The sequence below is a fragment of the Myodes glareolus genome, chromosome 27 (assembly GCF_982192425.1).
Source record: "Myodes glareolus chromosome 27, mMyoGla1.1, whole genome shotgun sequence".
NCBI lineage: Eukaryota > Metazoa > Chordata > Mammalia > Rodentia > Cricetidae > Myodes > Myodes glareolus.
Window position 1 is genome coordinate 44,118,538 of NC_142052.1, and position 14,660 is coordinate 44,133,197.

The 14,660-nt window shown below is 48.2% G+C and overlaps 2 long non-coding RNA genes across 2 annotated transcripts; one reads left to right on the forward strand and one right to left on the reverse strand.

The window, feature by feature from the left end:
* Window positions 1-1,767: 1,767 nt before the first annotated feature.
* On the reverse strand, window positions 1,768-5,890 carry LOC125396735 (uncharacterized). Its single transcript, XR_007230874.3, has 3 exons — window positions 5,193-5,890; window positions 3,460-3,555; window positions 1,768-3,055 (listed from the first exon to the last, which is right to left on the reverse strand). It is a non-coding gene; the product is annotated as an uncharacterized LOC125396735 (long non-coding RNA).
* Window positions 5,891-9,848: 3,958 nt separating this feature from the next.
* LOC125396742 (uncharacterized) lies at window positions 9,849-11,710 on the forward strand. Its single transcript, XR_007230881.3, has 2 exons — window positions 9,849-10,352; window positions 11,351-11,710. It is a non-coding gene; the product is annotated as an uncharacterized LOC125396742 (long non-coding RNA).
* Window positions 11,711-14,660: the final 2,950 nt, after the last annotated feature.

Below are 14,660 nucleotides of genomic sequence, written 5' to 3' on the forward strand. Positions count from 1 at the left end.
CCAGGGGAGGTAATGCTGACCCTCGGTGGTAGGCGTGGCCCCATCTTCTCAAGGAGTCTGAGGATTAACTATGATTAGCTCCGAACGATAGTATTCCAAAGTACAGTTTGGTGCTTTTCTGACTCTCCGGAACTCTGAGAGGGAGTGGGAAATGAAAACTGTCCACTCTCCTTCCAAACCTCACCAGTGGTCTCAGTCACTAGAGATGGTCCACCACCATCTGACACTCAAACAGTGGTTGGCCTTGCCGATTTTAGGCTTGACAGTAGCGTGCAAGCCATATACATTCATAGAAATACTTTGAATTTTTCATTTGGCCCTCCCCACTGCCCTGCTGTCAGTGACATGCAATAAAAAACTCTCTCACCATGCTAGGCACATATACATACATACATACATGCGGTTCTTGGCCACGTGACCACAAGAAGACACATGCTGTGTTACTGAACTATGATGTTCCACAGGTGGGATACGCTCAGTCTGTTTTCAACTTAAAGTTTGTTCACCTTACGATGAGCCCGGACCACGACAGGATTTACAAGGCAGAACTCCATCATAAGTAGAAAAGAATCTGTGCTCCACAAAAGAAAATAGTCGTGGGGACTCCAGCTGGACAAAAATCTTCCCTGTGTGCCCCAATCCCTCATGATCCTAACACGACTTTCATGCATGTACCCTGGGGGTGAGGTGATCATGTGTTCCAGAAAGAAAGAGTTACCTCAGTTCCACTTTGGGGTCAGGGAGATCCCCCAGGTCCATTATTGTCCTCAGCTCCCTGAGGCTCCATTAGCCACAGGGACAATGAGATCGACTTATGCAGGAGTCTGTAGGTTTCACTGAAATTACCCGTGGGCCTCCCTGCAGGATATTCTCAGGCAGAGAAGAAAGGCAACTGTAGATTGTGCACATTGAACCCAAGCCAGGGTGGGAGAGGGGGCAGGTGGTTTGGGAACCCTCCGTGCGTGTGTGCATGCGTGCGTGCGTGCATACATCTCACCTCCCTGCTCCTTTTTCAGCCACAAACTGCCGCAGGTCAGGGGATGGCAGCAAGGAAATGGGAGCACAGGGTGTTGGGGAGAAGATCCTCCGCCCAGAGTTGCATGCTGACAGCTCCACTCCCTTGTCCCACCACTCCCCAGCTGGTCCCACAACCTGGGCCTCTGTCCGAGCGGCTCCCCCTTCAATAGCACGCATTGTTTGAGGAATCTCTTCCTTTTGTTTTTCCATCCATTTATGCCTCGGCTCATTTGTTTTCCATTCTTGGGAGCAACCGGTCTATTCTTGGGCCCCACCATGTCTTTCTTCCCTTGATTCCTGAACAAGATGCTTGGACAGGCCCATTGTCTTAACAGCGGGCAACCAACCCCATTTAGTAAAATGTTGTGTTTTAAAGAGAGAAGCCAGGAGGGATTCCAGGTTTTAGCCATGGTAACTTCTGGGAGGCTTGGCAGTGTTACTGTGGCCCTGTGGCCTGGGCTTTATCCTCTTGCCTTCATTTAGATGCTAAGGTAAGAAAAACCTAAGTTCCACCAGGAAACAAGCAAAACCCTCTGTAATTCCCCCTTATACATCTCTGCTCCTCTGGGCATAGTAAACTTATATTGCATGGGAGAACAAAGGTAATCCAGGGTGTCTCCGTCCCGCCGAAAAATAGATCTGAGGAAGAAAGCGAAGAGCCAGAGAGGCCAGAGCAGTTAGACCCCAGGCAGACCGCATCTGGTAGGGGCAGAGGCTCTCAACACAAAACAACAACAACAACCAAAAAGGTACCCCGGGCTGGGTGTGGTGACACACGCTTTTAATCCCAGCACTCAGGAGGCAGGGGCAGGTGGAGCTCTGCGTGGAGGCCAGCCTGGTCTATGAAGCAAGTTCCAGGACAACCAGAGCTGTTACACAGAGAAACCCAGTCTCAAAACAAACAGAAAAGTTCCCTGGAAGCCCCAGAAAGGACCCACTTGGACATCATCTCATATGTGTGTGTTTTCTCTTGGGCTTTGCTCGGGACATGCTGGGATCATCGTGGGAGCAATTAAACCCGTTATTACTGTACCTCCAAAGGTGGAAAGGGAGGATGTGGCCAACTCCCCTCAGCTCCCAAGCTTCAGCGTTTGATTTGCTGACAGCACAGAAGGCCCCTTAGTGAGCCCCCAGAACAACAAAATAACTAATAGCATCTCTTGCCCCCCACCCTACCCCCAGAGACTGGCACAGAACGATGGGTGGAAAACAGACCACTGCAGCAGTGGAATAAGATTCGGACACGTTGGATCTCCTTGTACCAGAAATAAACGAAATAAACCCAGGAAGTAGAAGAAAGATGCCATTCAAAAGGGAGCTACTTTCCTTAAAGGTGTGTTACAACCAAGTATTTCTAAGCAAATTTCAGGGCAACAAAAAGTATATCAAACTCTCCATCTTCCATATTATCCTTGGGTCTCATGATGTGTGTATGTGTGTGTGTGTGTGCGTGTGTGTGTGTTCTCATGATGTATGTGTGTGTGTGTGCGTGTGTGTGTGTGTGTGTGCGTGTGTGTGTGTGGTCTCATGATGTATGTGTGTGTGTGTCTATGTGCATATACACACATACCCTTAAATGTGACCACTGTGCAAAGAAGGAATAATGGGAAATCTTGCAGGTCCACTGATGCAGTGGGAGGCACATAGCTATCCCCTCAACATGGCGGCGGCTCAGCACTCTTGGCAGAAACACTTGGCTCCAGCAGAAAATCTCAGCAGGGCGGCTTGTTTCTGTTCATCAAACACCAGTAGCTTTCACGGAGAGCAGCAGAAAAAAAAAAATGGGAGAGATGTGTCTGATCACTTTTGGGCCGTGTGTCAGCATTTTTCGGAGGCACAGTTAGCTCAGCTCTGATTTTGAAAGAAAAGTTGTGCCTGTCTTCTGTCCCTCAGACTCAGCCAAGGGAACAGTTGGCAGGGATTCACCTGCACCCCAGATGCCTTCATCAAGTCCCTGGAAAGACCTGAGAGGCCCATTACTGGAAGCTAATCGGAGAGTTCACCTTGTCCCTGCTAAGCACGGGCTGCAGGCTATACTCTAGAAAGGAAGCATCAGAAACAAATTACTTGATTCCTTTTGTGGCTTCTCTGCAGCTATCCCCACCCCATAGCTTCCCGTCCAATTTCATGCCTGTTGTTCCCACCAGCAATGGGACAGGGAGGAGAAAGTAGGATGCAGACTTAATGCAGCTCACACCTGCTTAGCCTCCAGGAGAAACACTCTGTGAATCCCAGGAGAGGAGGTCCTGGGGGAGACCCAAGGATCCTCCCAACAAGGAGTTTTTTGGATGAAGGCTGCTCAACCCCGAAATAACCACACAGAAACTGTATTATTTAAATCACTGCTTGGCCCATTAGTTCTAGCTTCTTATTGGCTAACTCTTACATCTTAATTTAACCCATTTCTATTAATCTGTGTATCGCCACATGGCTGAGGCTTACCTGCTAAAGTTCCCACGGCTCCATGTTGTCTCTCTTCACTCCGCCTTCCTTCTCCCAGCATTCAGTTCCATCTTCACTGCCTACCTAAGTTCTCCCCTATCAACAGGTAGTTTCTTTATTCATTAACGGTAATCACAGCACACAGAGGGGACTCTCACATCAGGAGCTTCCCATAACCAAGAGACCAGAATTTCTTCCCTCCCAAGAGATTCAAGGAGTAGAACAAGATATCTAGGTACCACAATTTCATGACCAGACTAAAAAAGGAGGGCAAATCGGGGGGATTCGCTCCTAGAGAGAGGTCCACATCAAAAGCTCAAAAGGATGTCTTTGAAAGGCATGAAGCCACATACTACCCAGAATGCTTAGGGTCAAAACTCTTTAAAAAAAAAAAGCAAAATTAAACAGATTACTAATAAATACAACACTTGATACATTGTAATATCTCCATCGGCAGGTTGATTTCCCATAGTTTTGGTCGCTACAGGAACAATAGCCTTAAAATAATACTTAGTCTAGAGGAAAAAGCACACACTGTTCCAAGTAGCACGAGGAAATCCATGCTACCCTCCTGGATCACTAAATCAACCCCTTAGGTCAGTGTATCGACCCTGCATTTGCTACCAGCCCATTAGTCACTGCAGAACTATCTCAGTTACAGAGTGGTTATCCTAGAAACTCAGAGTTTAGTTTCAAGGAACCCTTATTTTACAACAACGATCCCAAAGTGCAGGAGTCTTAATGTAAAGGAGGCACTAGGGCGTAAAACCCCAAAAACAGATGAACTCCGAGGCCATACTGCAGGACATATGGACAAAATACGGTTCACATACAGGGTCAGAGAATGTCTGCAATTGCATTCATCCCGGAGGGACCTGAATTGTATCCCTTGTGGAATAACACATTCCTTATTACTGCCCAAATGTATCCTAAACCCCAGAGCAGTTTTGAAAGACATGACAACAAGAGATTTAGACAGAGTAGGTAGCACATTGTCCCTGGGGACACCACCTTGTCTAGGTGGCCTGTTCGTTTTATAAGCACTACTTGCCATCGAGATGCAGACATTTAAGTGCACAACACTTGGGTTGATGTCATCAAAAATTTTTACAGCAGCGTCTACCGCCCCGGCCAAGCCATAAAGCATTGACGGCAGTCCAGGAACTCCCTCACACCCTTTCCAAGTCAATATCAAGCAAGGAATTACTCTTAGACTTGTGCCTCTGTGAATTAGTCAGGCTGTTCTGGTGCGGAAGAATTATCTGTATTCTGTCAATCATATTTTAATAAAACGCTGATTGGCCAGGCAGGCAGTATAGGCGGGAAAGCCAGACAGGAAGTAGGGGTGGAGCAAAGAGACTGGGAGTATTCTGGAAGCAGAAGCTCTCTCTCAGGCATTCCTGTACAGACCACCGAAGAGGCAACATGTAAGCTGTCACACCGAGAAAGGTACTGAGCCCATGTGGCTAACATAGATCAGAATAATGGGTTAAGATAAGTTATAAGAACTAATAAATAGCCTGACTTAATGGGCCAATCAGTTTTATAACTTATAGAGATCTCTATGTGGTTGATTTTCCTTTGGGGCTTGCCAGCTGTTGAGCACTGGGCGGGACAGATACCCCGACAAGCCGGCCCCCGTCATGTTACACTGTTCTAAGCGGCTACATAAACACCGTCACGCTTTGGTTTCTTTCCCTCTGGTTTTTTTTGCCCTGTGCCTCTCAACTCACTTCTGAATGGAAGAGTTGTCCAGACGCTCCCACCGCGGAACTGTCTTCTGCAAGATGAAAAGCCACGCTTGGCTGTGATCTCTTCGGTCGCAAGCACCTCTGGCAAGAGGGACCTCCGTGGGCTTGGGACCTCTGCTGTGCTGGCAGGGGTGAGGGCCCCAACGGAGGCCTGAGGCAGACAGAGGGAAAGAAGTAGGCTGGCTGCAGCATCCTCGCTGAGAGAGGAAGGTGGAGACAATTTGCTAGGTGGTCCTGCTAAAGCAAACATTACTCCACCCTCTTCCCCAACCCCTGGGGACGACTGCCAGCTCTTGGGTCGCCCCCTTGTCTGATATGGGTACCCAAGGAGACAGAGAACCCAGAACTCTCAAAGTTGTTGCCTAAAGTAGTTTGAAAAAACCCCTTCCTTTCTTGGAGCCTACGGCTGACTGGCGAAACTAGTCGGGCGTGACAACAACCACTGATGTTGTCCTGAGCAGCCAATCTCCTTCTGTTTCTCTCTTGCTTCCTGTGGGCACTGGGTGGACACTCACTCAGGATCCTCTCCACTTCTCCCTCCTAATCACAGTCATCTGCTTTAACAGGACTCTAAGTGACAGTGGCTAAAACAACCCCAGGCAACACTCACCCAGAACAGCTGTCTATGTGGCATATGTGGTTCAGAACCGGGATCAGCCCTGGAAACAAATGTCTGAGGATGGCAGGCTTGCTCCCTTGGGTGTCATTTCCCCACCAGGGAAAGTATCATAGAGTGATTGGTTCCTGACAGACCTATGCTCACCAAGATGTCGGGTTTGAAACCCTAGAGACTGAGCGGACCAGGGCCCTGTGTCAGCATGTCTCTTCCTGATATGAAGTCATAGGCTGTGTGTTATGGTAAAACGCTGCAGGTCCCCTAGTGGTGGCAGTGGGCCACGAGACCACAGCAGGCCACGAGACCACAGCAGGCCACAAGACCACAGCAGGCCACAAGATCACAGCTGGCCATGAAGGCAGCCAGTCCCAGGCAGGGAGCCATGTGGCGGGTGAGAGACAGAGACCTATTAGGCAGGCCATGCAGAGAAAGTGGGTATTTATTTAGTGGGTTATGGAGGAAAAAAGGAAAGGGGAGAAGGGAGAAGAGTAGAGAGAGAGAGAGAGAGAGAGAGAGAGAAGGGGGAGAGGAGAGAAGAAGAGAAGCTACCTCTTCACAAGAGAGATGGGAATAAAAGGAACTCAGGATGGAAGTGGAAGATCTGCTTGCCTCAGCAGATGGGGAGGAAATAGGCAGGGCTTGTCTCTTAAAGGGACAGGACAGACCATCACACTGTGAGCACAGAACCATAGGCAAGAGCCGGGTTGTCTGGAGGGGATGTATCCACCAAATCATGGACACTGAACAGACTTACACGTTCCCAGAGTCTGAATATTCTTAAATGGTCTGAGAGTTTCACACTGAGTGTTTTTAAATAAATGCTTTATATACTCGTCTGCTCCATGTTCACAGCTCTTAGATGACCCAATTATTAAACTTTCCTCTTTCCCATCTTGTGGAAACACCCTCTCGTGATAACCACCCAAGGACCACATCTTCTTCAACTCTATAACAAAGCATCTGTAAAGGAACCTCTAGACCACTGCTAGTGCAGGGGGTGGACAGAGTAACACAGTAGCAAGGACATCCACTTTGCCCCTGTTTGAAAACTCATACGTACTTTAAAAACAGAACTACAGAGAAGTGGGAAGTCTGAAAACACCTTGAAGACCCATCATTGATCAAATGAGATAACCAAAAAGTTTAAAATGTGAACGTTTGTATGAAGCACTACTGTGACCATTGTCCCCACCTCCAGCATTTGGGGAACTGCATTCCATGGCCCACAGATAAATCCCTTTGCTCAGGATCTTTGTTGACTGAGGTTTCTGTCCTGCCTGGTTCCCGCAGTCATTAAGTCCCAAAGAATTCACACAGTGGTCTACATTAGTATAAACTGATTGACCTGTTAGCTCAGGCTTCTTATTAACTCTTATAACTTATATTAGCCCATTATTCTAGTCTATGTTAGTCACGTGGCTTGGTACCTTTTTCAACGAGGCAGTCTCATCTTGCTTGCTCTGCGGCTGGGTCATGACTGCAGAATCAAACTTTTCTCTTTCTCTCTCTCTTTAGAGATTTATTATGTATACAGTGTTCTGCCTACACATATCCCTGCTGGCCAGAAGAGGGCACCAGATCTCATTACAGAAGGTTGTGAGCCACCATGTGGTTGCTGGGAACTGAACTCAGGACCTCTGGAGAAGTAGCCAGTGCTCTTAACCTCTGAGCCATCCCATCCCGCCCCTCAAACTTCTCTCTTCCCAGAATTCTCACTTCCCCACCTCTACTTCCTGCCTGCTTGCCCTGCCTATACTTCCTGCCTGGCTACTGGCCAATCAGCATTTATTTAAAATGTAAGTGACAGGGTACAGACCATTGCCCCACAACAGGTCCTCTCTAGGGGATGGCCATTCTTCTCTATGTAGAATCTCTATAAATCTCTCCTGGCTGTCAGGGGAGGACATACTGTTCTGAATGTGTGTGCTCCATACCCCCTCCACACGTACAGACACACACACACAGTTCATATGCTAACTTCCATGTGTTAGCAGTAGAAGGCACGCATTTGGAAGTTCAGGAGAATAGAGTCCTTCTACGTGAGATTGGTGCCCTTAAAAAAGAAGCCAGATGAAGCACATTTGCTTCTCAACCATGAGGATGTAGACACAAAGTACAAGTTAGGAAACCAAAGGCCTTCACCGGATAAGTAACCTTTCAGTACCTCCATCTTGGATTTCTCAGCCTCCAGCGAGCCATACAATGCTGTTGTCCATGTATTACATAGTCTGATGGTCTTTTATATAGTTTCTCCAACTGACCAAGACAGGGAGGGGGGCACAATCTTAAAGTTAAGAGAGCCCTAGTTGGGGCTGGAGAAATGGCTCAGCGGTTAAGAGCACTGACTGCTCTTCCAAAGGACCGGGTTCAATTCCCAGCACCCACATGGCAGCTCACAACTGTCTGAAAATCCAGTTCCAGGGGATCTGAAACTTTCACACCAATGCACATAAAATAAAAGATAAATAAATCATAAAAAATTAAAAAAAAAGAGAGCCCTAGTTGTAATGATCTGTCTTGTCCCTTTAAGAAACAAGTCATGCCCATTTCCCCACCCCAGGCAAGCTGGTCTTTATCTTCCAGTCTGAGTCCCTTCCTTTCTCTGTCTCTGTCTCTGTCTCTGTCTTTGTCTCTCTCTGCTCTTCCCCCTTCTCCCCTTCCCTTCCATAACCCACTAAATAAATTTCCAACTTCATTCAGCATGGCATGCCTATCCATTTCGGTCTCTCAGCCACCACGCAGCTTCCTGCCTGGGACCCGCTGCCCGTTGCCTGCCACGGCTCAGGGAGCTGCGGTACAGTCTCATGGCCACTTGAGTCCACTGCCGCCACTTGGGGATCTGCAGTATTTTACTTAAACCATTACACTAGTATTCTTAGGGTCCTGAAGGTATGCACAGGCACCCAGCTCTGGGAAAGGAAGGCTGAGTCCTTGGGAATTCTGATTCTACACAGAGCACCCACAGGGCTCTCTCTGACACAGCTAACTACCGTTGTCTTCATTATCTGGCATCCCGGGTGCTGGCAACAGAATATTTCATGTGGTTTTCCCATCAACCTGTCAAAAGGCAAGGAGACAAAGGTACGAAATAGGACAAGCCACCAACTTCTTGGCCTGGGATGCTGTCTGGAGTCTGAATCCAGTTTCTGACTGGGCTCACGTGATGCCAGATCCCATTTTCCCATACCACGTCTCCGAGGTTTCAAAGAAGGTGACATCTGTTTCTTTACAACCTCCCCCTCCACTGGCACACTATTCCTGGAGAGAAATATCTAGAAAGAAGAGGAGGGGTGTGTGTGTGTGTGTATTAGGGGCGCCCTCTTGGGCACTCCCTGAGGGATGATAAAAATGGTACCCCTGATCCTAGATGAAGCGAACCCATCAGAGGCACCAGCTCCCCTCACACCCCAGAGTGCTACTGCCTAGAGCGAAGACATTGGCTCATCTGGAGACTTCAGGCTGCCCAGAGGGGCTCTCAACTGTCCCCACCCCCTTGGATGGGTTTCCAGCTTTAGATAACTTGCTTGTCAAAACACCTTGAAATTGCCAGGCTAGGAACAATCTAAACATTCGTGTAGTTACATGATACTAATTACACCTTCCGTGTACATAACACCTTTCTCCCCCAGAGCAGCCGACTTCTGCATTATATCATTAATCCTCCCACCCCTGGGAGGCAGGGAGGACCCACCATTCACAGATGGAAGAAAGAGAAGAGGAAGGAAAGCAAGTGGGGGGGGGGAGGAAGGAGCTGCCCCGGGCTCACACATTTAGTTACAGGGGTTAGATATAGTCTAGCTGGGGACCTGGGTAGAAAATGGAAAAATACTACGGCTGCCTCCCACCCCCCTACCCCCTCACCCCCCCCCACCCCACCCTCAGTCCCCCGCTGAGCACTTTAGGTCTCTATTCTGCAGATAGGGAAAGCGAGCACGGATGGGAAAGCGAGCACGGAGAAGTGTGGCCTTGTCCACCATCCCTGGAACAGCCTGCACCCCAGCGGGTACCCGGAGCAACGCCAGGTAAACGAAGGCAGAGCGTGCTTTAGCAGGGGAGGGGTTGGCTCCTCCTCGGCCCCCAGAGGTCAGAGGTAGCTGAGTAAAAGCTGCTCATTATGTAGCCCTTATGGAATCTATAGAAAAGGCCTAATTCACTGAGAGCAGCACCCCACCCCCACGCCTCCTCCCTTGCTAGTCGCGTTTTCTGACTCATCCTTTTGACACGGGGACAATTGCCGCTATTGATTGCCGCCCCGAGGCCACCTGCCACTGGTCCTTTCTCATGCACACAGAGCTAAAGAGCAGCCACAAAGCAGGCCGAGCCGAGATTCCCACCAGACCTGGGAAGGGACCTCCGTGCACCCTCCGCCCCCACCAGAGCACTGGAGCGTGAGGGCTCTAGAATTTCTGCAGTCCTAGGGGGACTGGAAGATTCCAGCCAGAGCTGGAGATTGTCAGGCCTGGTGGCTCACTGACGTCTCAAATCTCCCGGAGGTTTGACAGGAAATTAACGCCATCGCGATGAAGGTGAGGAGAGGGGATCCTCTGTAAACACCGATATTAGGGGTCCCAGGTCCTGACCCTCGCTGACGGCGTGTGGCTGGAGCTGACGGCTATGTATTCAGAAATTCTGTGAACTGCTCAGTGGCAGTTACATTGGAGTTTGAAACGGGCTCTGGCAGGCCCCTGCCATACGAATGGGCAAATGCTGCCATTTTCTCAACCACTACCTCTCCTCCACCCCCTCTCTCCCACCCTTACCCCACAGACAGCTGTTAAACATTTACCAGCCTAGTCACCTTCCAGGGGCATCTGGCAGACTCTGTAGCCACAAGCCAAGCTTTCAGGCCAGGCCAGTGTTGAGCAAGTCGGCCACCTCTAGCCAGAAACAAGGTCCTCTGTGCGTGTCTGGGCACTCCCTGACATTAGAGAGACACTGTGTCCTAAGTTCCTTCTTCAAAAAGCTGTTATTTGGACCCAAATAATAGATTTTCTGCCTAGAGAGTGACTCTTGGCTCTTTGGCACCAATTCCTGAACTACCAAGCCAATATCTTCAAATCAAGGCTTGCAAATATTGAATAGATTAGATTGTACTGTTTTTGTGTGTGTAGTGTGTGTGTTTGGTTGGTTTTTGTTTGAATGCATAAATAAGCTATCAGTGAAGCCTCCAACTTCTGTCCACGGAACGGTTGTGAGTACCTTCTCTTTGGAAGGCATTATTACACCTTGTTCATTACCCACTCTGAACCTCACCCCTGTAGACTTCAAAATCCCCCACACAAACCCCACAAGTCCCTGCCAATCCCAGACCCTGTGGTGATAGAGAGAAGCAACTCTGATCTTCACCAGGGTTTTCTCAACAACTCTTCAAACTTCCCACCTGAGCCCTTTCGCCGGGCTACATATGTGAGCATTCTTATCTCTTGCGGTGTTGGAAGGGAATCACATCAAATCCAGGGCCCGGCATATGCCAGTACTCTACCACTAAGCTAAATCACTCTCCTATCTTTATCTCTTCAACTAGGAAGAGGAGACGTAAAACACTCTTCATCTATGCACCAATGTTATTGTTCACCATCATGCATGGACCATCAAAGAAAGAGAAGGTGGGGTTATCCTGCCTTCCCAGAGACAGACGAGTATACAGAAGATTTGAGGCAGATCCAAGAGGACCTCCCACCCTGACTCACATATCAACCAAGGTCTTCCAGTTCAGTTTCCAAGTACCTAAGGGGTACTTAGAAAATGATCACATTGGGGAATCAAAAAAAAATTGTTTTCTGAAAAGATCCTCCCCAGACAGTGTGGAAAAACAGCTGTGTAACAAAAGCCATACTCTGAGTCCTTCCAAATGTCTACATATTAAAGGCTTGGTTCTCAGGTTGATGCTATTGAGGTGTGGCCCAGTGAGAGGTGAGGTTGAAGAGGAATGTTCCTCAAAGAAGCTCCCATGATACAAGCATCTCCTTTCTCTTCTCTTTGCATCTGGGGTAACAGGAGGTAAGGGATTCCTTTCCACTCAGCTCCACTGTGATGTACTGCCTCACTACAGCCCCCAAAGTGACAGGCCAACCTGACAATCAGGGACTGAAACCGCCAACACTGACAGCCCAAAAAAAAAAAAAAAGCACACACAATCTGGCGGTGGTGGCGCGCACCTTTAATCCCAGCCCTTGGAAGGCAGAGGCAGGCAGATCTCTGTGAGGTTGGCCTGGTCTACACAGCGAGTTCCAGGATACAGCTAACTTGCTGGGAACATTTCAGGTTCCATGGTTTGAGTCGTAACTACTGCGCTCTGCCTTTTGTAGCACAGACAGTCATGGCAGTGTTCCAATAAAATCTGATCCATGGATTTTGAAATCTAAATTCTTTTTTTGTTTGTTTTGTTTTTTGAGACTGGGAGACAGGGTTTCTCTGTAGCTTTGGAGCCTGTTCTGGAACTAGCTCTTGTAGACCAGGCTGGCCTTGAACTCACAGAGATCCTCCCCACCTCTACCTCCCCAAGTGCTGAGATTAAAGGCATGAGCCACCACTACCTGGCTGAAATTTAAATTCTTATCATCTTCAGTTGTCATAAAATATGATATTTTTGGTTTTTTACACTCTGAGCATGCTCAGAGTCGCCTTCAGCTCCAAATCAGATTGGCCTCATAGGCAGTGGTCTCCTGCCCCCTGATTGGAAGAAGGATGTTGGAGGAGGTAGGCCTGGGCTTCAGGGATTTTAGGCTGAGGGATGACCTCGGACTTTGCCCTATGTATGCATGACGAGTTTTTAGTGGAACAGTCATTTGTTAAAACAATTTTTTTTGGTTTTTGTTTTTGCATTGAAATTTTCTTTATTTGTGACCATTTCTGGGGGGTGAGTCAGTTTTGTTCTGTTTTATGTGTTGGCAGAACAATCATGAAAGAACGCTGCTGACTCTAATTCATACATTTATATAACAATTAAAATTCCCCTAAATTCAATGTACATGCAGAGATTTCACAGTCAGTAAGTGGGCCACATCAGCTTCTGTCGATCCAACAGAGGTCAGCTGTTGGCAGCTGTTCTGGCTCACTAGCTGGAATCTAGCTCCTTGGGGGGTTAGCAAAGATCACTCCTCAACGGCGCTGTGTCCGGCTGCTTTGCTGTCTTCCAAGTGTAGCCTGTGGTTGTCTAGATGAAGTATAAGAGCCTGGTTTTGGAGTCTCCCGCCTACCTCTCCTGCTGTACTCAGCTGCCCTGAAACTTGCTCTCCATTGCTTCATTTTGCTTCATTGTTGCGGCTTCTCCAGCGTCTGGAGCAGACCAGCAGCGATGGAAACAATGTATCACTGTGAGTTTCTAGCCGCAGAAGTGTAGTAGACTGTTTATTTGTTTACACTGTGTGACGATGTGTCTCTGTGGTTGGGTTAATAAAGAGCTGGAAAGCCGATAGCTAGGCAGAAGAGAATAGAGGCGACTTTTGGGTGGGGGGGGGCAGGAGGGAGAAGAACTCTGGGAAGAAGAGAGATGGAGAGGCTCCAGGGAGATGCAGAACAAGTTGGACATACAGAATGGAAGAGAGATTGAAAAGTCTTGTGGCAGAACACAGATTACTAAAACTAAAAGCAGGTTAATTTAAGTTATAGGAGCAAGTAGGAGACCAGCCTAAGATAAAGGCCAAGCTTTCATAATTATTAATAAGTCTCCATGTCATTATTTGGGACCTGTCGATCCAATGATAGTCCTACGAGAAGGCTTGCTACAGGTTCCCAGAAAGAAACAAGAGTCCAGGGCAACAGGACAAGACGGCACCTTTGACCTTCTAACCAAAGCTCCCCTGGGCCATCTTCTCTTACTCTCAATAAGAAAAAGCTGGGTAAGCAGCTCAATGGTAGAGTCTCACTTCCCCTAGCTGTTCAGGACCCTACAGTCAATAGCCCTAGTAACACTTAAAAAAAAAAAATTCTTGCTGCAAACACCTGCCAGCCAGCGAGTCTTGGGTTATTCAAAACAGCCACGGAAACTGTGGTCTAAATATAACCCAGCTGAGGTCTTTATGGACTTAGCCACAAAGCCTCACCAGCCTCAACAACCTCAGGACCAGAGAGAGTGAAGGTAGGTTCAGCTGCATTACATTGGAATAACACTCAGAGGGCCTTGTCACCTGATAGTGACCGCCTCTACCCCCCCACACACACACACACACAACAAGCATGGGGGCGGGGCTACTGCTGCGGGGCAGGCACTGCGCCAGCAGTACTTACCTAAGCTACTTCGGGTAAGTCACTTCTCTATGCTGCAATCTTTTCACCTATAAGATAGGAATAGAATATAGCTCAGGGACAGAGTGCTTACCTAGCGTGCAACAAGGCTCTCCGTTGGAAAGAAAGGAAAGAAAGGGGATAAAAAAAGCTTCTAGAAGGAGTTCTAAGTATTATTAAATTAAATAATTCACATAAAGCAACCAAAGCAGTGCCTGGTATATATACTCGGTCTACGCAACTACCTAATAACTATTCTATGTTCTTATCACGGTCATAACATCTGATCCTAATTTAGCAAAGTTTGATCAGCTCTTTCATTTCTTTGCACAGTTTATGTGCACAGGGGTTGCCCAGTGGCAGGGCCTTCATCTATTCGCCATCATCTTCATCAGGTTACACCAGGGTACTGATACCCAAAGCCCTCGCTGTGAGCGCCTCATCTTGCTTCCTAGGACTGAGCCTGACAGCTGGGCCCAGCCTGACATCAAGACCTTTGAGACCATGAAAAGGTCAGAGAGGAGAGCGATGGGGGCCAGCTGCTCTGTCTCTTTCTGTTGGGAAGGCTGTGGCAGGCAGAGAGCAGCAAGGGCTGGGACTTTGGCAGG